We start from the raw sequence: 24614 nt of genomic DNA, 5'->3' as shown, positions 1-24614 counted from the left end.
TAAGGGAAGGTGGTGCTGTGAAGCCAAACACGACGCCGTACGGGGATCTTATTAGTCTGGCGGGAGACGAGACCTAATTACGTTGATTTAAGGTACTGCGACAAACAAGTCAAGCTTAACTAGTAAATGGAGAACTGCCTCCTATGTTATTAAATTTGTACTTTACTAATGTATATTAACAATGGACGTTCTTTTACTCCTGCTATGTTATAAGCGGTCAATTTTTAGAGGAAGGACGTAAACACACTCACTCACCCACACACCCACACACACACACACACACACACACACACACACACACACACACACACACACACGCACACACACACAGAGCAACAAGGTCTTCCCTTCAAAACATTTTTCCTGTAAGTTCAGAGGAGTTTTTCTGTAGTCTATAGATTTATTATGCTCTATCCAATATCTGGCGCACTCATGTGAAAGACGCTTCTTTTCCTAGTAATTTTCTGTTTTTTTTTTTTTTTTGATATACGTAGCTTTAAAAATACAGTAAAGAAAATTCTGTGTTAATACATTTTCTGCGATATTACAAGTGAAATAATTATGTTTTCGATAAAAAAGAATAAAAATGTGACGGCAAGTCTCTTAAGAAGAAGAAGAAGAAGAAGAAGAAGAAGAAGAAGAAGAAGAAGAAGAAGAAGAAGAAGAGAGAGAGAGAGAGAGAGAGAGAGAGAGAGAGAGAGAGAGAGAGAGAGAGAGAGAGAGAGAGAGAGAGAGAGAGAGAGAGAGAGACGACTGGGATTTTAGCAGAATTTACTGACCCGACATTAAGAGCATTGATGAAAACACGAAAAAAAAAAAAATCAACATTTATCTAATTTTCATTTCCCGTCCTCGCGCCATCATCCTTTAGGGAGTTACCGGGTGTACACTGAGGCATAGACATCAACACCAGCATCTCACTTCATGTCCACTGCCTTGGAGACACCATAGTGATACCCTTCTCCTTTCTCGTCTTGGTGTCATTTTGGCCTCTCATATTAGTCTTCTTCAGCTGTTTCTCACCATTTCATCAGTGTATCTTCGCCGTATTTCCGTCTTTTTATCTCGTTCTCTCTTGTTCGGTATATATTTTTCCCTCAACAGGCGTTTCCTAGGCTGACTTAATTTTTTTTTTTTTATCTCGTCTTGTTTGGTGACTTATCTTTCTATCTCATTGTCTATCGCCTGCTAGGTCCTTTCTCCTCAAGTGGCGTTTTCTGGGGTCTTTTAATAGGTTTCTTATCTTTTGCTGGGTTCTATCTTTCCATCCTGTTTGCTCTCTGGTACTCACTAGATCTGCTTCCCTCAACTGGGCTTTCTAGGCTGTTTATTCTATGTTTTTCTTATCGCGTCTTATTTGCTGATTATCTGTCTCTCTATTTCATTTTCTGTCCCTCTCTCCCCTCCTCCCGTTAACTGGCTGTTTATAGGCCGTTTAATAAGTTTCTCATCTCTTCTTACTATTTCTATCTTTTTCTTTCATTTGTAACTATTTTGGAAGCGGCAAACTTGCAAGCTTTTTTTCTTTTTCTTTTCCTATCTATTCTCCACCATTAACCAACCTTGCTCTTGCACGAAATATTACCAAGCCACCTCAAGTTTGGTTTCTGCTAACCTCACACACACACGCCACTTACATTCATGCCCACCACATTAGCGAGGCACATAAATCAGGCCAAGCACAGCATCGCACCACCAGCCATCACACTGCTGGACCTGCTTACTCCAGGCTGGTCGAGGCGGCTAAACTCTGTGACATGATGTACAACCTGACGAGGAGCAGCCGCAATTACTTCCTAACTTGTTTGGTTTAATTACTCCTCTACCTGCAACGGAGTCTGAGAATTTGGTGCCTTCGCGCAACACTGCTGAGGAATGTGCAGGCTCTCTTTATCGTTCTCAAAGCTCGTGTTCTTAAGGGGAGAGGAAGAAAGAGATAGTAAGGATAAGAAGGAGATATGAGGATAAGGAAGGAGGAGGAAAAAGTAGGACAAATTTGAAGCTGGAGGAAGGGGAGAAAGAGAAGGAGGAGGAGGAGGAGGAGGATGGCGATGACGAAGAGGAGGAGGAGGAGGAGGAAAAGGAAGAAGTTAAAGGTTTTGTTGTCTCATCAGGAATATTTTTCAAAAGGTCAAAAGGTTGTCATAAGTGTTTCTCCCTTGATGACGCTAAATCCTTGTAAAACATTCATCTGTGTATCTTCATAGTAGCCCCGTAGTCCCGTCTTTCCATCCCCCCCTCTCTTGTTCAGTATATCTCCTTCCCTCAACAAGCGTTTCCTAGGCCGATGTAGTGAATTCCCCCAAAAATCCGTATAATTTCCACTACAGTGTCATAAGTCGAGATGAGACGCTGAAACATTTAACGACATAGGAAAACACAAGCACAATCATTCTCATCACGTGCTGCCACCGAGAACATGATTTTTACGGCTCTTCTCGTAAATACACTGAAAACACCCCAGTAACTTTCCCTACAGCTTGTCATGAGTCGAGATGACACGCTGAAACATTTGACAACATTTGAGAACGCGAGGATAATCACTCCCGTCACGTATTACCACCGAAATCATGTTTTAGACTCCCCCACGTAATGCACTGGCAACACGAGGGTCGTATGGACAATGAGGGTGGCGCCTTCCCACTCTCCGCCAGCACCTCCCTCGTTATGCTGGAGGAAAACTGTGCCCTCATCGTCATTGCAACTTTATGCCGCGAGATGCTCCTCCCTCGTCCCCGCCTGGGTGCTGTGAGGGCTATTCTTGTGCCGCTATGACAGGAACGAAAATATCCACATTGTAAACGATTGGAAATTTGTTTTGCCTCCTCCTTCCTCTTGTACGGATATCTGAAAGTGTCATTGTAACTCGGTAGAAAAATAGTTCCAGTAGATTAATGTTATATTTCTTGAGACAATTTTTTTGGTGAATGTTTCAAGATTAAAAGTATATTATTGTTACTGTCAGGTGTGTACATATATAATAACTGGTAGCATTATTAAGTAACATGACGTACCTTTACAGTGAATGCCTTGGTTAAATAAATGTTAGAGTTAATTCGGTCTAAGGTTCATTCTAAAGGAAAATTTCTCTAGGATGGGTGAACAAATTAACAATGCAGGAATTAACTAATATAAAAAAAAAAAAGTAAGAAAAAACAGTTTGGTTGGGAACGCGCTACATGTGTTCAGTGGCTTGAGTGTTTCTGCTGCTGCTGCTGCTGCTGCTGCTGTTGCTGTTGCTGTTGCTGCGTCCACCAAGCACCGTTTTGTGTACACGTAAGCATGCATTAGGACCGTGTACAAAGCATACTATACACACACACACACACACACACACACACACACACACACACACACACACACACACACACACACACACACACACACACACACACAAATGGGCGAATGGGTGAGCCTCTTAATGTGTAGCCCCTGTTCACCTAGCAGCAAGTAGGTACGGGATGTAACACGAGGGGTTGTGACCTCGCTGTCCCGGTGTGTGCTGTGTCAGTGGTCTCAGTCCTACCCAAAGATCGGTCATTATGAGCTCTGAGCTCTTTCCGTAGGGGAACGGCTGGCTGGGTGACCAGCAGACGACCATAGGTGAATCACACACACACACACACACACACACACACACTGGAGCAAATTAGTCTTCAAGTTGGTGAGGTCCGCGGGAACTATTTAAGGATCAAAGCAGCCTCGGGTTTGACTCCTTTGCTAGCGGGAGTGAGGCAAGTGCTGCCTCTTGTACAGCCTGTTGCGAGTGGCAGAAGTAGGAGGACAAACTGGTAAGAGTAAGGCACTGAGCGACGCTTATGGGAATTGTTTAGCGGGAATCCAGTGTAGTGGAGGAGTGCAGAGGAGGAGGAGGAGGTGAAGGTGAAGGTTAAGTGATGTTAGTTTGGAAGAGTTGATCGGCCCTGTAATAAAAGGTAAAGTTGAACAGGTGTGGTGAGGTGGTGCGTGCTGCGGATTGGATAGCGTGGAACTCAGCGAGCTGCGGCCAGGTGATGCAGAAGGTGTGTGGGTGAAGCCTGTGTGTGTAGGCAAAACAGGGTTGTTATTTCATTGGAAAGCATATGCATTTCGTCCTTCATGGCTTGTGTGTGTGTGTGTGTGTGTGTGTGTGTGTGTGTGTGTGTGTGTGTGTGTGTGTGTGTGTGTGTGTGTGATATGTATTTCCTTTGACATTGTACTTTATCCATTCCTGTCTGGCGTTGATGAAATTTACACTTTAGCCTCAACTCGTAACGTTTAAGACATTACCGCCACTCACAACATTGATATCTGATAAGGTAGTATAAGTATCAAGGAAATATCAGGTCTATACTGGTCCTCTCCACACTGGATCTAGCCGTTGAGTTTGCATAAGGCCTCGAGTGTCAGGAGCGGCTCGGAAAATCAGTTCCCCTAAAGTTACAAGCACTAATACATCGTCATGGGAGAGGAAGGAAGGGACGCCCACGAAAGTAGTGTTTGGGGGAAAGTGATCGATCGTAATAATCTGCGTGTGTTTCCCCTTGCTTGGCCTGTGTGTCTGATGGAACACTGAAGTTTGCCTTCAATGTTCTATCAAACACACAAGCCAAGCAAGAGAAAACAAAAGAAAAAGAAAAGTAGATAATTGTTTAGATCACAGTTGATAGATAGTGTATAGTTTTAGATAGACATGAATGAAGAAGGAGAGGAGGACAAGGATGATGGAAGAAAATTGAGGAAAGTGTCAAAGGCTAGCGAAAGGAGGCAGCGTTTGAAGCGTGTGTGGAGGACGCACGAAGGAATGAACGTGGGTGCTTCTTGACAGGGAGGTCGAAATACCGAGAAGGCAATCCAATCATGTTTGAGAAAGACGTCTGGTGAAATGCCTCGGCCTCCTCCAGGATGGGACAGCAATGACATGTGGTTCAGATGCCTTGAGGAACATCTGTGGTGGGCGAAGAAAGGCAGACAGGAAGCCGTGTTACATTTCTCTAAAGATTTTTTGTGATATTTTTGAACCCTGGTATTCTCATGCTCGTCTTTCCCTTCCCCTTGAACCTCTGAACCGCTAAGTGTAGGAGGAGATGATGAATCCTGTGGAAACTTCATATGTGGTGAGTGCTTTGCTTCCTCGATCACACGGGCGACACTCGGCTGACTGCCTGTGTTGCGTCACCGCCTTGTTGCCACATGCTGGGAGAGAACAGGGTTATGCTTTCACGTCTCAGCAAGGAAGGGTGTCTTGCTGTTTTTGCTGCTGCTACCACCACCATCACCTCCACTACTACTACTACTACTACTACTACTACTACTACTACTACTACTACTACTACTACTACTACTACTACTGCTACTGTTACTTCTACTACGTGTACTATTGCCAGTGTTTGTTAGTTTTTAAAAGCATGATGGGCAAATAGATCTGATGCTGTTGATACTGATAATGAAAGCCTCATGTTCTATCTTACATATACGTGTGTGTGAATGGCACGGCAATGATCTGACAGGGTAATAAGTTTAGAAGTATTGGCTGACTTTCACATAAACTAGTTGATATGGGAGGAATAACTGTCCCTTGATAGAAATATTATGACGCAATTCACAGGTAATGCCACTGTGATTTATAAGCAATGTTATGAGTCGCTGCAGTTACGTATCACAATTAACGACTCATACTGTATCTAATTATGAAAGTGACGTGAGCTAATGATCATGTAGTATTTGTATATTTAGGCTACTCATGCAGGTGTATTTCACTGATATATTTTTATCCACAGAGTTCTGCACGTGTATATGAGTCGGGAGCAGCTTTGAGGCATCGTAAGTACTTGATAGTTAAGATACGACTAATTACATGACTACTAGTACTTTCGTCTTCAGTTTTAACTCAATACCCTCTTCCATCTTTCTCTACTTCATGCTCTTCCTCGTGTGTTATTTGCTTTGTTACCATTCCTTCCTTTTTTCTTGAGTATTTGGTGGGAATATAAACTTTAAGCAAATTATTATATGTTAACCTGGATGTAAAGGTAAGAAATGCCAGAGTCTCTTTAAAAAATGTTTCTGTTTGTATGCAGCTTTATCGCAAATGTGTTTGTGTAGGTATTCTGATTTAATTTAACGAAACGTGACTCTCTCTCTCTCTCTCTCTCTCTCTCTCTCTCTCTCTCTCTCTCTCTCTCTCTCTCTCTCTCTCTCTCTCTCTCTCTCTCTCTCTCTCTCTCTCTCTCTCAACAGTTTATATCTCATATGATGGTTATTAATCGACAACCGTCCTTGAATATGGAAGCAATTTGATACGTTAGTTATATATTTTGTCTCGAAATTCTAGCAAATATTGCAGGAATTATTTCTATCACCGAATTTGTTATTTGATGTGTGCTATAATTTGATGATTTGCTATATATATTTTTTTTCTACGTGTCTATGATGCTGGCCAAGAGGGTAAACATATATTAAAAAAAAAAGCTTAGTATGCCGTCTCCAAGAAACAGGAGAGCCAAAAGTATCAGATTGTTTAGTTTTGGAGGCGTCTTAATGTTTCTCGTTTCAAATATCAACCAGTGCTACCTAGCAGTGAATCAGTCCTGGTCATAAGAAGATCACTGGAGTCTTAACGTGAAATGAGACTTACATTTTGTACTTCCCGTTACTGGAAATGAATGGATGGCTAGAAAATGTATAGGCAAATGTTTTATTTCCCTTTATGAAGCTTTGCTCCAATAACAAGTGAAGGAGTAATCTTGATTTAACAAAAAGTGCATCATTATTAAGTTTTTAGTACAAGACAACATTCATTACAGATGAGATAGTCTCAGTCATCAGATTTCTAGATCCGAATCATTGAGGTTTCAAAGAAGATTAGACAAATTTATGAATGATGATGTGAAAACAGGTTGTTATATTTTACACAGGGACTGCCGCGCGCACACGTGACGGCTTCTCGCAGCTTCCTTTGGATTCCTCACGATTTTACGTTTGTATTTTTCCCATTAATATTTGATGAAAGTGCAGATTGACGTAATGCGATCACTACTATGTATTTTGCGCCATGGAGGAAGGAAGCTATTATGACTGAGCAATTGTCTGCCATGCTGTTCATTCTCTTAGCTGCTCTAGACGACGCAGAGGAAGATAAGAGGCAGAGGAAGATGCTCCCTTTATGTTCTTTTTTTTCTTTTTTATATTGTTCTTTTTTTTTTTCATTTCAAAAGAAAAAGTGCAATTCAGGTTTGTGCAAATGTCTCGCTTGGATAACGTTTTGAGTTTTACATTCAGTTGACAAGTAGTGAATGACATTATCAGTATGCAATCATTGTATCCGAAATCTGTGCTGCATATTCTCCTCTTATCAACAGACAGGGGGAGAGAGAGAGAGAGAGAGAGAGAGAGAGAGAGAGAGAGAGAGAGAGAGAGAGAGAGAGAGAGAGAGAGAGAGAGAGAGAGAGAGAGAGAGCGAAGGATCGAATAGAATTAATCACGAACAAGGAAAGAGAAAAAAGAAAACCAGGGATAAAGTATTGTATTTTTGAGAGAGACAGAGAGAGAGAGAGAGAGAGAGAGAGAGAGAGAGAGAGAGAGAGAGAGAGAGAGAGAGAGAGAGAGAGAGAGAGAGAGAGAGAGAGAGCACACACTGAAACATTTACATCACCCATATACTCCTCCACCCTGCAAGAGACAGACAGCCACACATATCCAAACCTAAACGATTACCATTCTCTCCTTCCTCTCTGACAGTCATCACAACAAACCCAACCCACTTATACGTTACAGCGCAAATAATCGTAATATTAACATTGGAAACGCCTCGGCCGATGCAAGGAGGCGGTATCCTTCACACTCCAACACAGTAACCCCCAGCTTGAAAACACACAACCTTCCCAGTAATAACGGTAGCAGTAGATTTGTGCGGAGATCAGACCAGTGGACTCAGCCTCCCGCTCCTACTACCAGCACTTAACTGGCCCTTCCTTACATTACCCAGCGTGGTTCAGTCAATCCCAGCACTCTCCTCCTCCTTCTTTTCCTCTTCTTCTCACTAACACTAGCAGCCTCTACCATGTTCCTCCTCCTCCTCCTCCTCCTCCTCCTCCTCCTCCTCCTCCTCCTCCTCCTCCTCCTCCTCCTCCTTTTCCTACTCTCATTCATTCTCTACACCTCAAAAACATTACTTTGATTTTACTTTTTCCCCTTTTTCATTCTCCTGTTAGTAATTAATTCTATTCGACCCTTTCCTTCCAGTCTCTCCCTCTCCCTCTCTCTCTCTCTCTCTCTCTCTCTCTCTCTCTCTCTCTCTCTCTCTCTCTCTCTCTCTCTCTCTCTCTCTTCGATATTTTTGTAGTTATCGTATTTTTTTTCTATCTATTCTGTATTTTCTTCATAGTGTTGTTGTTGTTGTTGTTGTTGTTGTTGTTGTTGTTTTCCTACTGTTGTTGTTATTGTCGTTTCTCTGCCGCCATTTTTTTTTATTGTTGTTATTAGGTATAGCCTTAGATGGAATCGCTGAAAGAAAAACATTACCAGAGATGAAAGTCTTTCCTTGACCGGTTTCGCCTGGACAGTTTTTTGAGGCTCCGAAAGAAATCATTGAAGCGAAAATTGTCAGGGATACATTTTCATCTCAATGGCTGGCTCCCTTTCACCATCTCTCTTATTGTGACGACGACAACAGCAGTAACAACAACAACAGCAACAACAACAACAACAACAACAACAACAACAACAACAACAACAACAACTATTACTACTACTATTACTACTGCTACCTACCACCACCACCAGCATCACCACTACTACCAGCACCATCACCACTACTACTATTGCTTCTGAGTTAATGAAGATATTTATTTAACCTTGTCTTGCATCTACACCTGGCTATTCATTTTGCAAGGCGCCAAGGGAGAGGATGGGCCAGAGAGAGAGAGAGAGAGAGAGAGAGAGAGAGAGAGAGAGAGAGAGAGAGAGAGAGAGAGAGAGAGAGAGTCTATTTCAAAGATGGAAACTTATTTTGTCTTATTCGTATTTCTCGAGAGGTTTGTTTGTCACTTTATTTCATATTTTTAACCCTTTACTACTCGTCTCGTATTATGTAGCATCATTAAAAGGATTAATCTTGTTTCCTTTTTGAGTAAACTGCTTCGCTTTCCTCTCCATTGCCTTGAACCACCGCTATTCATCACCTCAAATGACCTGCAGCAGAGTGGCTAAGCATAGTCATCTCCCTTGCACAGGCGCATCACATTCCCCGATGGTGACACTTCAGGCGCTAACGAGCGTCGCCTCATCGGCACTGCATCTCTGAGAACCTTGCTGTTTACTTTACTTGCTTCCCATGTTAGAGGAGTGCTAATGCTCTATCGTTACTGTTACGGGTAGGAGGACAGGCCTTAGCGCGCTGGTGTGTCTCTGTCGGCATGTGAGTGTGTATCTGCGCAAGCGTGTAGTACGGGACCTGCATAATCAAACAGCCGATGGATCCTCCCAGATACCCAGATACGTGAGCCTTCGAGGGGCGTTACTGCCTATCGGAAATCGTTTGACGGAGGGAGACGAGGTGCTCTGTCACACCATTAGGACCTTAAAGCTGAATTCGTACAATAGCCCGGTCAACTGAAAGGAAAACCACCCCGTATAAACCTCGCGCATCGCTGCCTACGCTGAATGTCATTAAAGAAAAAGAGAAAAGGGTATTATCCGTCATGTTTCCTCGTTCAGCTCCGTCGAATTGTTGCGACTTCTGTCATTTGTGTTTCTCTGAATTCCGTCTTGAGGTTGTCTGTTGCAGCTTCTAATAAGACGCTGTTCCTCGTGGGGATTTAATGATGGTATCAAGTAAAATTCGAGGTAAAAACAAACGTATTTGAATTCTGGGTTGTTATTTGTTACTTCCGGTAATGATGTAGTAGTAGGAAGCATCAATATTTTCTCGCTGTTGCAATAATAGTAATGAGCAAGGGTGGTGTTCAGTGAAGTGCTCAAAACTTTCTTCGTGTAAGAAGGGTTGTGGCCAAGGGTAGCTAAAGTGGTGAAAAGATGGCCCATTGAAGGTGCCACTCCATACAGAGAACAGCCGTTAAAAGTACATTGAGAATTGAGAATTATCTTTAAACTGAGGCAAAGCATAACTGTAAAAGGTGTTTATTTGAAATTTGAATGAAGAAGCATCTTTTTGTGCAATATATTAATAGTCTTATGTTTAAACTTTTTTTTCTCATTGATATTTATCGACTTTCTATTCGTTTTCATCATTCTTTCCCCACCTTCAAAATAAATAAGAGTAAAATTGTGTAATACTTAAAACAAGCAAGCATACCTGTTTGTATTATTCTTATCCTCACTCAAACTTACCTCACACCATTAATTGTTTCCCCAGCACTGCATTGCGTGCCGGAATATTTGCTCCCATTCTTAATCTGCCATTTAATCCCCGACCCTTACAGACGCACAGAACAACTGATACAACAGTCTCCTCAAACATTCCATTATTTGCCTCCGATACCGGGCAGCCCCCCACCCATCCTCTCTCTCTCTCTCTCTCTCTCTCTCTCTCTCTCTCTCTCTCTCTCTCTCTCTCTCTCTCTCTCTCTCTCTCTCTCTCTCTCTCTCTCTCTCTGTGTGTGTGTGTGTGTGTGTGTGTGTGTGTGTGTGTGTGTCACTCCATCATGATAGCCACAAGGCACCCCGCGTCGCCACAACACGGTAATAACAAGCAACGGTACACTGAGTCCTCCAATTTGCCGCGCTGTGACCAACAATTCGCAGAAAATGAAGCTAACACAAAGTTGCACCGCCACACTAGCGACCCCCAGGCATTCCTGTTCCGCTGCACTTAATTAACTCCTATAATTGCTTCTACTTGTGTAGTTCAACCAAGTTAATTTCGCCTTTCTTCTACGTACGTAGTTCTTGCCGCTTCCGTCTTCTTGGAAATACTAGTTGGAATTTTGACTATTTTTATATTGAATTGTTTACCATTATGAAAAATTGCCGTCATATTAACCCTTTCACAGCGATATGTAGCAATTCACACTAAAATCATTATATAGAATCTACATAAGCATCCACAAGGAACAAGGCTATAAAAACAATAGATTTCGCAATTTCTAGCTAGTACAAAGCTTGGAAGTGGCTATAGAACGAGGAAAGATGTCCCAATGTGATTTGTAATTAAGGAGAAATGTGCCGAATAGTAGTGGGAGGGCTAAATGCAATAATCCCCGCTAACATACATACACACAAACAAGAGAATAGGATTGCTACTCTTCCGTGACTGATCTCGTGCCACTTATCTACTTTATATTGCAATGAGTCAAAAAACTTAGTCCACGTGGAAGGTTTTAGGTACAGCGTGCGAGGGAACTGCGGGGAAGTCTGGAAAGGCTCTACATATACTTGATTATAAGTTATGGGACGATAATTACGTGGCTCCCTTCGTTCCTGAACACTGCGGAGTAATTACAAGAGATCCCTGGAAGAGCGTCTCAAAGTCTGATTGAAGGTGAGCAGGAAGAAAAGTCATGCTTGGTACAATTACGCGGAGGAATGGTGTTAACGCTGGAGAGTGAATCCTTCAAGAAATTTACGAAGAGGTACTTGGGTCTTGATCTGATTGATACTCTGCCTGTCTTGATAATGTTTGTTCGGTGCTTAGTGTATCCGTATTGTATTTACTTTTTTTTTCTTTTGGTGGTAATCGATGTCTACAACTTGGTTTGCTTCCTAATCCTTTATGATTCCCAACGAGATGCTAAACACTATTCATTCCATTTCCATGTCCTTCCAAGCCCTAGTGACTCGACTTTCCCGAGCGATATCTTATGATAAAAGCTTCCTCCTCTATTGGTAGTGAGAGATTACTTTTCATAATACAACATCTCATTAGTGGTTGTGAAAGATGGTGTCTCACTATCAAGACAAAATAGTTTGGTGTTTATTTTCCTCTTCCTAATCCTTCTATGTTTGTTCCAAGGTTGCTGTGAAGCTTAGTGGCTCTGCTGTCTGGCGCACCTTCACACAGGGCTGTCCGTGATGGAGGGATTAAGAGTATCTTCGGCTCCAGTAGGGATTTACTAGTTTACTTTTAACTGGAGCATTATTAAGTTAGTTTCATCACGTCCGCAGCAATGATTTCGATGTGCTCGTTCTCTTGTGTCTTTACATCTTGTTTTCTATTCTTAATCTTAATGTTCTTGAGTGGGAACATACAGGATAACTTTTCATGGTGCATATATAACTGCCATATATTCAGAATTTCCGCTGAGGTGCATTTACTTGTTCTTTGCTCTTAATGATATTTTCCTCTTAATGTCCTTGCGTGAAATCGCATGCGGGATAAGCTTTCATGCTGCTTATCTAACTAACCTGTTTTCAGAACCTCCCGCTGCAGCGACGGTTGATGTGGTAAAGTAATTGGTGTCTGATTGAATACCTTTGAGTCTAATCTTACCTAACAAACTGTGGTGATTTATTTGCATAGTTTTGCCTTAAATTATTGCTCTCAGATAAACTGGAGTCATCTATGATAATTTCGGCTTTTCCGGTCGAAGTGGTACATGTCTGAGCGTGTTTTTCACTTTGCTTTCTCGCACACTGCACCTTCATTCCCGCGCTCTGCCGTTTCATTAGCATCAAAACAAAATTCCCCAAACGAGTCACCTTGGGGTTGGTTTTGGTTTGATAAATCTCAGTATCGGAAGCTCAGGGAACCTTTTCATACAAATATATTTTTCCAGGGGCCGCTGCGGGTCTCGGAAAGGCATTATGAAAAGAGATTGGGTATCGAGCTGTATCTTAGGTCAAGGTCGAAGGGATTTTTCAGTCTGAATCCTTCGGCCACTTTTTCCACACTGCTTCACTTACTGAGCCCAACTTTACGTGATCGAGAGATACAGTTTTGCATGCACAATCAAGCCAAAGAAATCAGACCGCTATTCTAAAATTTCTACCTGGGTAAGAAGATTGGAGGAAGTTTACAAATAAGAAGAAACTCGAAATACAGTGGTAGGTGAATGGAACAGACTCGTAATAAGATTGTTAGGGCCATCATTAAGAAAATATATACAAATTTATGGATGGAGATGATAGATGGCAATAGGTGCATATGCTTTATACAGGGATTGCCACGTGTAGGTCTGATGGCTTCCTACAGCTTCCCATATTTTCTTATGTTCCTATATTTGCATCGGATATTTCAAAGCATCGGGGTGGAGAGTGATGGGTGAGGGTGGATGAGCAGTAAGGGAAGTGATGGAGAGCAGGTGCAGGAAGAATGACAGGAATGAATCTTGTCCGGCGCACTGGAGAGAGAAGCAGAGGTGGTGTGGTGATGCAAGGATGTTTGCAACGTTTGTTTTTAAAGGTTCGAACTTGAAAACAATACGAAAAAAAAAAAAAAATCTTAAGATTACAGAATTTTAAATAATGAAAAGTAGAAGGAAGATATTGATATAAAAAGTTTATATGTATTGATTATATGTTTTGTTTTTACATTCAGAGTTTGCTGGTGTAGGTGTTGTCTTTATAACAAGAACATAAGAAAATGAAAAAAAGAAAAATAAGGGAAGCTGTAGGAAACCATCAGGCCTACACGTGACAGTAATAATTCTATTTACATATATGTAATTGGGTTACTGGCAAATATTCCTTTTTGTTTGAGATGTAATACCTCGCATCACAATCATATAATTCCTTGGTCGACAGTACACCTTGTAATTAATAAAACTGACGAATCCCTTTTAAGTAATTAATTCAAGATGGTGTTGACCTTATAATTATTGAGTATGACGTATATGTTATTCGTACTGTACTCTATTTAATTAAGACTTATTATTTGTACCTTTGACTCAACAAGTACTGATTTGTCACCTAGGAAAAGAAAGCGGGTTGTTTGTTTCTCAGCTTACACGTGTCGATCGTATTCCCCCAGTGACAATAAACACAATATTAAAAGTTCTCCCTCGTGACCTTGGCTCCTGGCACACACACACACACACACACACACACACACACAGCGGTCAGAGGCGGGCGACACGAAGAGTAATGAGTGTATGGAGTGTTCATAATGTGCCATACGCTCCCGGGTGTTTGTAAATGGAATTGCCTGTGAAAACAACACTTGTAATATGATGGTGACATGTAGGAAAGTCATTTTATTCTTCCTAGTTTCAATGAGGCGTAGTTCGCTTTGTGTAATTGCAGTGTGATGGTGACTACTGGGAGTATTTTGCTTAAGGGAAACGAGCACTTCGGGGATATGCTTTTATACAGCAAAGTAATAGATGATTTTCGTTTCATTTTCTTTTATTTGTATGAATTATGCATACTCACTTCCATCCTGATTTTTCCAAACAAAAACAAAGCAACTCCCCTGGAAAAAATACATAGAAAATATAAAATTGTCATATTATTCAGCTTTGTTTAAAAAAAATATATGTCAATCAACTTCAGCTTGCAACTGAAAGCCACGCAGTATTTTTCATATATATTTTGTTTAGGTCAACGCACCAGTGCATGCGTCAAACTTGTTATGCATTCACAAAAACTGAATGCGGTAATATAATAGATATTCAGGTGTTTTAGCATTGCATTCAAATGGCTGTAGGTGCGTGAATTTCTGTTTATGAACTTGTTCGTCCGTATATCTATTGGCTTATCTATCTATCTACATATAAACACGTATCTATCTATTGGCTTATCTATATATCTACACATAAACACGTATCTATCTATCCATCTCTGTAAACTTGTTTGTCTGTACGTTCATCTCTTCAAATAGTCTGCATATCCACCCATCAATTCTATCTATCGATCTCTCTATCTACCAGAGTCAATAAAGATTTTACTGAATATCCCACATTACCAGAGTAAAAGAATGCTGATGTAGACTTGCATCCAGGCGCTTTCCTCCTCTCTCTCTCTCCCTCACTTCCCACTCTTCCTCTGTCCCTCTCCCTCCCTGTATCACCTCACGCTCAGCTACGTAATTAAATGTCAGTCTGAATACCATTACCCAAGCGGGGTCTGTCTCGGCCTCAGACAAAGAATGAAATGAGTAATATACGAGAGAAGGATATAGAATGGAAAAGGAGGAGGAGGCGGAAGTAACCCTCATTATCCTGTCATGAGAGAGAGAGAGAGAGAGAGAGAGAGAGAGAGAGAGAGAGAGAGAGAGAGAGAGAGAGAGAGAGAGAGAGAGAGAGAGAGAGAGAGAGTACCAAAAGTAGAACGCGTCCTTAGAGTAACGAACTCAGTACAAAAGAAAGAAAAAGTCTTAGATAAAGTCCATTGGGCTCCCGTTTTATTACGATCCTCTTAACTTCAGAGGGATTTAACTTATAGAACGTGAGGAATCAGAAGAAGACAGACTACTACTCGTACTTCAAAAGTTTGGCGGTGAAACGGATGAACGACTTAACTCCTGCCTTCCTGAGATGAATAGCGGCTATCGGGAACGTGGGAGAGAGAGAGAGAGAGAGAGAGAGAGAGAGTGGGTGGGAATGTGGACAGAGGCATGCCTTGAACAATTGCGGGAAAAAAAACATATAAATAAAATATACTGAAATACATAGAACTCCTAACTTCTCCTATGGTTTCAGAATAGAATAAACAGAAAATAGCAAAGTTTGTACTGTTCATTGTGTGTGTGTGTGTGTGTGTGTGTGTGTGTGTGTGTGTGTGTGTGTTAGTGTTCGTTATTTTTTTTCTCTCTGTGTAAACAAGACTAAAGGCTGGTGACGTGAATTACTCTTTAAAACAACACGTTAAAGTTGCATGTACACACACACACACACACACACACACACACACACACACACACACACACACACACAGTGAATGCCAAGCTAAGCAGATCTTCATTCAGGTTCCTGCACGACTCACTCCTTGTTTATTTAACGACCAGACCAGTCACGGCTTCAAAACTTGATACAAGACTACTGCGCTTGACAAACTGCGTGAACTGCCTCTAGGGAACCCAAGTAGCGCAGTGTTTATTGGGGATTTATATTTCTTACCCTTGTAATACGCTCACACGTTATATCTCTTAATATTTTTCCCTGTCAGCCGCAGACGTTCATATATATCCTGGACCATTGCACTACACTCCCACACGTGCGTTCCGCCCACACTGTTTTCTCCTGCACTGTCCTTCACATACTAACACTGATGTTATATATGTCTACCCTGACTGGACATCGTTTTTATCCACTTTTTTTTTTTCAGGACTGATAACTCATCAGTTTTTTCTTTTTTGTGTTCTGAATTCCTTCTTCAGCTTTCTGAGATACCTGGAGTCAGTGATATCTCGAATTTAAGGTTCGTAATCTAGTTTTCTCCTTAAATCTGGTTGTTTGGCATGGTTTACGGAAATGTACCCCCTAATATTACTCTTTTTTCTGTAAGTTATCCCGTCAAATTAATCTAACGCTCCATTTGTGTGTACTTCCATAAATTCTCAATACTTCGTTTTGTCACTATTCCTATGAGTGTAGGCGTGCCAGTGTCAGCTCATACATCAGTGTCTGTGAACCTTTGTGTCCGTGCCTTCCCGTGTTAGCTTGTTTGTGCGGTGGTGGCAGGAGGTGAGGTAGCTGCTGGTGCTATCACGAGAGAGTGTCCTAGGCTGTCTTGTCCCTTGTTCGGTGCGTGATGAGTAGCTCGCGACTTTCCACCTGCCTGACACCACTGAAGGAATAAACAAAGCGAAACTAAGCTAACCCAGGGACTCCAGTATTCCACCATTTCTTGAATACATGCAGCTTCTGTATCGCAAGTTCTCTAGCACGTTCACGCAGGATACAAGGCAGATCTAGAAATACAGAGGAACTTAACTGACAAGAGAACCTTCGATCGACACCTGCATACCTGACCAATCCTATCCAGTGAGTGACAGAGCCGTGCCATAAACCAAGATATTACTCACACGTTATTAATCGTTTTATTAATGTTTCGTCTTCGAATGTCACCTGAATGTAGTAATTCTGGGACTGCCGCACTTATTCCTTGTAAAAAGCGAAATAGTGTCTGAAAAGTGCTTTTGGAAAGGAAAGAATCGTGTGTGGTGGTGTCAGTATGCACGAAGGATTCTGAACTGTTTGTATGCATGGATGATCAGTTCTGGGATAGTTTGCATCAACTGTCTAGATTGAGCCGTGTTAATTAAGGAGAAGGTCGTGTTGAATATAATGTTGATTACTGCCGGAGGGGTATTTTGCAAGGGAAAGAAACACGTGTGGTATTCTCAGTATGCAGGAAGAATTCACTGTTGCCTGTGTACGTGGATGGGATTGTTCTGGCAGCCGTCGATATCGAGCCGTATCAGTTCAAGAAAAGTTGATGCTGAATATAATAGTGTCGATTTCTGGACCGTGCACACACATAAACACACACACACACACACACACACACACACAGAGGTGATTGATTACAGCCTTCAGCGCTGTTGCTGCTACACACACCCTCTCTGGATACAGGAGGAAGGGACCATTTATCAAGCCTTCGCGAGCATCAGCACCTAGTGAACGTCTCTTGTGACAGAATTATGACACAAAATTGAATTATAGAATCCCCGCGACGTGTTCACATTCACTTCCGTTTAGGCGTAATAGTTCATGCAGCGCCTCCTGCGAGACTACACTGTCGGGGCACTGCAGACCCCGCCGCCTCGTGTTCCTCAGTGGTGTTCTGCTTGGCGACATCATTAGTAATACAGTCATATATCTCCACAGGATATGCAGTTTAAACAAACCCTTATTTATTTATTTAACAGATGATTTTCCTGTCGCGTTCTTTACCCGTTCTCTGCTGATTGCTTGGAAGTGATTGCTTTTGCCTTTCACCGACTGTAGTCATTGGCTTATCTATAGAACAGGTCACAAAGCCTTCCACGTAGTTTCCCTCAGTCGCCTCGTCAGACACTTCCCTTCATCATGTCTTATCGATTCGTCACGCGGCTCACAAGAACGTTCCTCGACGACCTCTTCTTCCCGTGAGCTGCCAGTGAAAAATTTGACTTCTATATGCAGCGCCACAGGAGTTCAGGAGTTCCCGGTCGTGCACTTCAGTTTTGACGACTCGGCGTGACGCTGGTGATGGCTCTGCGGCACTCCTTGCTGGCTATCTGGTGCCGTAGTGCCGCCATCCATGCGACTCAATTTTAAGAGCGGTGATATTTGCATCTTCCATTTTTACCTGTTACAACATTTGTGAATGGGAAGCTTTGTCGTGAATTGAAATATGTGTTGATATATTTACATGGACGATCATTTGAATTTTAAAGATATTTTTTTAAGTATCTTGAAGAGAATTGATCGAGCAGCTGCCCTTCGTTACCCAGTCGCATGTCTCCCTTTCCTCTGAGAACCAGTTTAAGTAAAAGCCGTTTGGAGTTCATTTCATTCGGCATAACTACCTGGCCCCGTGACTGCGACGCTTGCTGGTGGCGCGGCTCGGGGACGTGTGAGAGAGAGCAAGATCTTTTTCTGTGCAGGAATGGTGAGGGGAGTTTTCTCCTCCACCTGCGTTTGGGAAAGAGGTGCTTTCACAGGAACACATCGCCTTGGACTTCGTGCCCGGGGTTGCCTTCACGAGTTTCCTGTAGAATTTGAAGTTTTATTTGCTTTAAAGTTATCAGTTTATCTGCCTTTAAATCCGTGAAACTCAGAAACTGATCTTTTTTTTTGGTGACTTCTACCGTTTAGAGTAATGACAGTACCTACTCTTTAATTTGTTAGCTGTTGGTGTCTTTCCTCCCACACTGCGGCGGCTGTGTAACGATGTGACCTTTGATGTTTTGGCGTCATATTTCTTATTCTCAGGAGATCACTCAATCAATTTCGCACAGCAGCGAGCTACAGAGAGAGAGAGAGAGAGAGAGAGAGAGAGAGAGAGAGAGAGAGAGAGAGAGAGAGAGAGAGAGAGAGAGAGAGAGAGAGAGAGAAAACTGAACCAGGTAACTGAAATCACAATTTACAGAAACTTATTTTGGGAGATATTTTCCAGCACCAGTATAAAAACGAATAAAAAGACTTGATTTCCCGCAGTAAGCTCCCTCATTATCCAACAGATTGCGCAGTTACGAATAGCAGAGTCAGGCAGAGTTGTGTTGTCTGCAAATGATTAGTTGAAATTATGTGAAACCAAGGTCGATCCTCTCTTAGTCTTCAACTTATGGGATTTTCCATGGATGTATTTATAGCTCTCCACAATAGAACTAGTAGAAAGAGATTTGCAATTCCATCGTTATTAAATGTTTTAGATTTTACATTGTATTACAGTGAAAAATACTGTGTAGTCTTGAGTTCTCAGGCTTACGTGGGGAATCAAGTTTAATTGGGAAAGTTTTCTTGGGTCTGCGTCTACGCCAGTGAAGTATACGAGTGCATTAATCTGCCAGACGAAACAACCTTTCTCTCCAAAAAAAAAAAAAAAAAAAAGAAAAAAAATCGTAGATAGCGTTGAAATGAGAGGAGGTATTCCACGGGGATCATTGGCGTTGTAAATGTCCTACTTCGTGAAGCAGAAGAGTGAATGAATGAACCTTTATCAGGTGCCTCTGATACATATTATGGTCCTAGCGGTCTTTCATTCCAACTTTTCTACTCATAGCAGCAGTAACGTGGCGGTGGCTGAGTGTCTAATCTAATTGCTCTTAATGTAATAGCTTTCAGAAATACTGTGTAACTACATTAAGAAATTCGAAGAAATTGGAAAATATGGTTCAACTTCTCCATTAATCTCCACATTTTTTTTCGTGAAACTTGAGCCTCGGAAATTATAATAGCAATACCATCGCTTTCCCTTCAGTTCCCGACTTATCGGCTTTGGCATGTCAGAAAGTAGAAGAAAACTTTACTCATTACCCGCCGCTGAGTGAGTGGTGGTGTCGAAGGCTGCTAATTCTGGAGCTGGTGCCACCAAGGGGACGCAGGGCAGGTCTGAAGTGAAGGGAGGTATGGTGACTCACTCGTGACGGCAGGACGAGGAACGCCGGCCCTGTGTGTAGTGAAAATCCATGCACTGGCCTGTCTGCTCTGTTAGTTGCTCAGATGATACAGATGGTTGCTAGTTGAGGTAAACGTGTGTGTGTGTGTGTGTGTGACTGTGCCCTTAACCAACAAGAAATGCGACATCACTTTGAATCAAGACAAAATTAAACAAAAAATGTTCTTAAAGTCCTGGCAAGAACAAAATGAGGCACCACTTCTGTCTGAATCTCCACTGAGCACGATAATATCAGCTCACTGACACGACTTTGGCACACTGATGAAACTATATTAAAGACAAAAAGAAGAAATTAAATAATGAGAGAAAAACAAAGGGACCAAGGTTATAAACAAGATGACGTAACTAAGACAGAAAACCTCACAACTTGGAAATAATGATGATGCCTTACACACATAACGGTGCAGGTGGCGAGAGTTGGCTCACGACTCCCGAGCCACGTTAAGCTGCTCACTCTCTTCACAACTCCACGATACCTACGCGTGGTGGGGGCGGGAAGCGCTGGGTTGTGATACTCGATCCACACCAAGCTGCACGCGGCCTTGAGAGATCCACGATGCTTTCTTGGTTACACTGGTGAGAACTGAACATCGCATGAAAATAACTGATGATTTGAAAGTTGCCTCCACAATCCTTACTTCCAGGGATGAGGAGAAGTGAACGTCATATGAAAGAGCTTAATGCTGTGAAAGTTGCTCCCACTATATCGTCTTATTTGCACACATGAGAAGTGCTGAACGTCACATGCAAATAATTGAGATTTTGAAAGTTGCCTCCACGATAATCTCTTGCTTCCACAGATGAGAACTGAACATCACTTGAAAGGGACTGATGCTGTGTGAATTCCCTCCACTGTACTCTCTTACTTGCACAGAGGAGACGTGCTGAATGTCACATACAAGTAATCGATACTGTGAAAGCCGCCTCGTCCTAAGTTCGGCTTGCATTGCTTGTGTGACTGTATTGTTCAAGAGAGCACAATATACACAATACTAATGACATTAATTTGTAGCGGTCGTGCTCATCAGAATAATTAATTTGTCTGATTCAACGAAATTACAGATATAATTTTGATAACTATTTTTTTCCACAGATTCTGGCGTGTCCTCAGTTATATGAACACCTGTGTGATTCCCTAATGCTATTACGGTAAATCTATGGAATATATACCGCGAGACAGGAGATACTTTTAACAACCTTTTAACAACCTCTTTTTTTTTTCAGTATGGATGATTTATTTACTTATTTATTTTCGGTTTAGGTGAATTCTATATATTAAATTCACTCTTCACCTGTTGCCGGGAGAAAAATGTGCTGTCTGCTGTGATGAGAATAAATATGGCTCGCCACCACTGCCAGTGATGCGCTCTCCTCCCCTCCCTTCCCCCTCTCTCTCTCTCTCTCTCTCTCTCTCCTCCCTTTCCCCTCTCTCTCCCCCCTTCCCCCTCCCCCCCTCTTCCTTTTTTGTGCTTCGTGCAGTATGTGTTTTTTATTCCTGCGAAAAACAAATGTGTGTTTTTCGTAGAGAAATAAAATTAATATATAAACAAATCAGGTTGGAGTATATCAGGATTCTTCATTTCTTTAGAGAGAGAGAGAGAGAGAGAGAGAGAGAGAGAGAGAGAGAGAGAGAGAGAGAGAGAGAGAGAGAGAGAGAGAGAGAGAGAATAATGATATTGCAAAGACACCTTGAATAGACTGCAAAAAAAAAAAAAGCTTATATGAAAAGTATCGTAAATATCGCAACATTGAAATCTTTAGGAAACAATATGGTCAGCCCGACACACACACACACACACACACACACACACACACACACACGCGTACAGTAACCATCTGGGGCACACTCAAGCAATTGCTAGGGTGTTAACAGTGTGACGCGCCTCACTAACGCAGCGGTAGTGAAGCGGACAGGCGCGCTGGTGGAGTGAGGGGGAGTGATGTGTGGCTGTATGGCGTGCTCCTCCCCCCTGCTCCTCTCCCATTGCTTACCGCCACCACCACTACCGCCTCCGCCTCACGCGACCACCTCTGGAGCGCTAGTAACATTAAGCTCTCATAATTGGGACTGATTCCACGGCGTGATTAACTATAAAAAGAAATAATATGCCCCAATTTCACCGCTGATCCATGGGTTTTCATCACGGCCGCTTATTGATAAGTTTCGTTAAGTTTTCTCGTGAGGGTTGACTCCTCCGCGTGTCTGGTGTAGAGTCACGTAGGATTAAAGGTTATGTGTCATAATGCACGTCACAAGTTTGGGAAAAATATACTTCGAGGGTTTTTTTTCCTCCTCTTTGTGTACAGTCGACAGCCGTAAGAGTTTGTGTGGACCGCAATATGCAACTTTAAGCATGGGCTGGCGGGGCCTTTTGTGCCACTTACAACTCCAGACGGCGAGGCAGTGGTTGCATCAGTGTGTCCTGTCCTTCCTTGCAGCGGAGAATCGCAGAAGTGGCAGCATTTCCTTTATTAAAAAGCAGTTCATTCAACACGATACTGAAACATTACGAGTGGCATATTCATTCCTAACTTAATTTTCAACTCCGGAGGCGAGACTGTGTAGATTCCCATTCTCCTCGCCTCACAGTAACTGTTGTCCGCGGCGTTAGTGAACCGAATGTATGATAATATAATCCTAACACGATGCGCGGCTGTCGGGAAGCTTATACTGGAAGTGTAAACCACCTTATCCCGTGTCTGGCAAAACAGACTCTACAAAAGTTTCTACGATCGTAAACATTGCCGTATCGCTGATAACTGTCCGGCAGACCTCATAGCAAATTCTACTTCCTTATCTTGTCCAGCCTGGGAGCAGCTGGGAGCACCACTCTCTCAGGCTTGGCTGTGCGCGGGAAATGAAACGGAACGCTGGCCCGGGACGGTGAAGGGCTGCGAGGGAGGGGGGCAGGGAGGATGGGGATGGTGGACTTGATTTGTGAGGGGAGGTGGAGGGAGTGTACAGCCGGAGGGTGAGTGAGGTGAATTCCGAACAGCGCAACGATGTCAGGAGTGGATGAGTAAGAGCTGGCTGGTGATTCACTGGATGGCGGCGTAAAGATTGCCAGTGACTCTCGTCCTTTTACCACAGGAAAGACTAATTTTTCTTTCCCAGGTGGCAGAGTTGTAAAAAATCGAATGACTGCAACAGAGGCGCAAGTCATAGCAGATCACTATACCTGTTTATGGCACACGTAATGCTACACTAACTACCCATCCATAGTTAGCCTTCGTCGGGCAACTGTATTAGCAGCCCCGTCAGGAGGTTACGACCACATCCACCTAACCAGGCGTCCAGGTTCGTGCGATAAACTGCCTGGCTGCCTCGCCTCGACCGGGGTGACAGGAGGAGGAGGAGGAGGAGGACTAGTGGGGGAGCATTGCATGACGCCCGGCCCCCTAATGCACGCTGCTCAAACAAAGGTAATCTTCATTGTGTCGCGGGGAAACATTAAGTCAACAATAGCCGTGTTCCGTGGACTGGCAATTATCCACTCTCGACAACACCTCGACATCTGCATCGGACTGGAGCGCTAATGCCGCCGCCTGGCTACGTGTGTGTGTGTGTTATTGGGCTTTGTGAATGCTCTATTGGCTTCGCTCTGAGGTGTGGATTTGCCAGGAACGGCCTAACTAGATATAGGATTACTTAGGGATCACGCTGAGCTTAGTGGCTCAAGCTTGTAGACGGCCGCCAAGCCCGTCTCGCCATGTTAATGTTACTAGTTTAAACAAATGAGTAAATAAAATAAGGAAAAAAGATAAAACTATAAGTGATTTAAGAGTTTCATATGACGTTGTGTTTATCAGAAGTTAGATAGGGTATAATTATTTAGTGAGCGTAAAGGAACACATTCTGAAGTTACTTTTTGGTTTGGCTGGGCTGGGTGGGCGGGGAGGGAATTGCTGACTTGTAGTAATTAGAACTTTTATCTTGTAATCCGAAATGAATGTTATTTTCCGAGCCGCTGTGGACTTGTGCTTTAGTTCATAATGTAACTTTGAAATATAATGTGTGTCTGTGTGTGTGTGTGTGTGTGAATGTAAGGAGGAAGGAACAAAAGGAGAAGAGAATATTGAAAAGAAAGGAAGGGTGGAGAAAATGAAGGAAAGGAGAAAGGGAACGAAGGGGAGAGAGAGAGAGAGAGAGAGAGAGAGAGAGAGAGAGAGAGAGAGAGAGAGAGAGAGAGAGAGAGAGAGAGAGAGAGAGAGTCGAGAAAGTGAAAGAGTCAATCAATCATTCAGTCAGCCTGTGCGTATATGCATGCGTATCAGAATTAGTTAGTGTGTGTGTGTGTGTGTGTGTGTGTGTGTGTGTGTGTGTGTGTGTGTGTGTGTGTGTGTGTGTGTGCGCGCGCCCGAGTCATGCTGAACAATAACAAGTCCAGGGTGATTAACGATGGTGTTGTGTTCGCGTTGCACTGGTTAAAGCAGAGGATAGAGCCTGTAGTGCATGGCGGGGCGGCGATGAGTGCAAAGGGAACATCCACACTGCTCGACAAGGCTCCCAAAAGGTCAGGGTGCGAAGTAAACGTGTCGTATTTGAGTTCCCAAGAATGACCAAGTGTAGGAGTGGTAATGGTGGTGGTGTTGGTGGTGGTGGTGGTGGTGGTAGTAGTAGTAGTAGTAGCGTA

The 24614-nt window shown here is 42.7% G+C and overlaps 1 protein-coding gene across 3 annotated transcripts in view; it reads left to right on the top strand.

Annotated features, from left to right (window-relative positions):
• The window catches only part of LOC135107088 (microtubule-associated protein 4-like), a 493319-nt gene that overhangs the window by 218065 nt on the left and 250640 nt on the right, over positions 1 to 24614 (top strand). For all 3 annotated transcript variants that reach the window (XM_064016728.1, XM_064016741.1, XM_064016724.1), the window contains one exon: positions 5760 to 5802. The gene's annotated coding sequence lies outside the window, so the exon portion shown is untranslated. The remainder of the gene's footprint in view (positions 1 to 5759; positions 5803 to 24614) is intronic.

The sequence above is a fragment of the Scylla paramamosain genome, chromosome 14, assembly GCF_035594125.1.
Source record: "Scylla paramamosain isolate STU-SP2022 chromosome 14, ASM3559412v1, whole genome shotgun sequence".
NCBI lineage: Eukaryota > Metazoa > Arthropoda > Malacostraca > Decapoda > Portunidae > Scylla > Scylla paramamosain.
The sequence above is the reverse complement of the archived record's forward strand: the minus strand, read 5'-3'. Positions and strand labels throughout refer to the sequence as shown.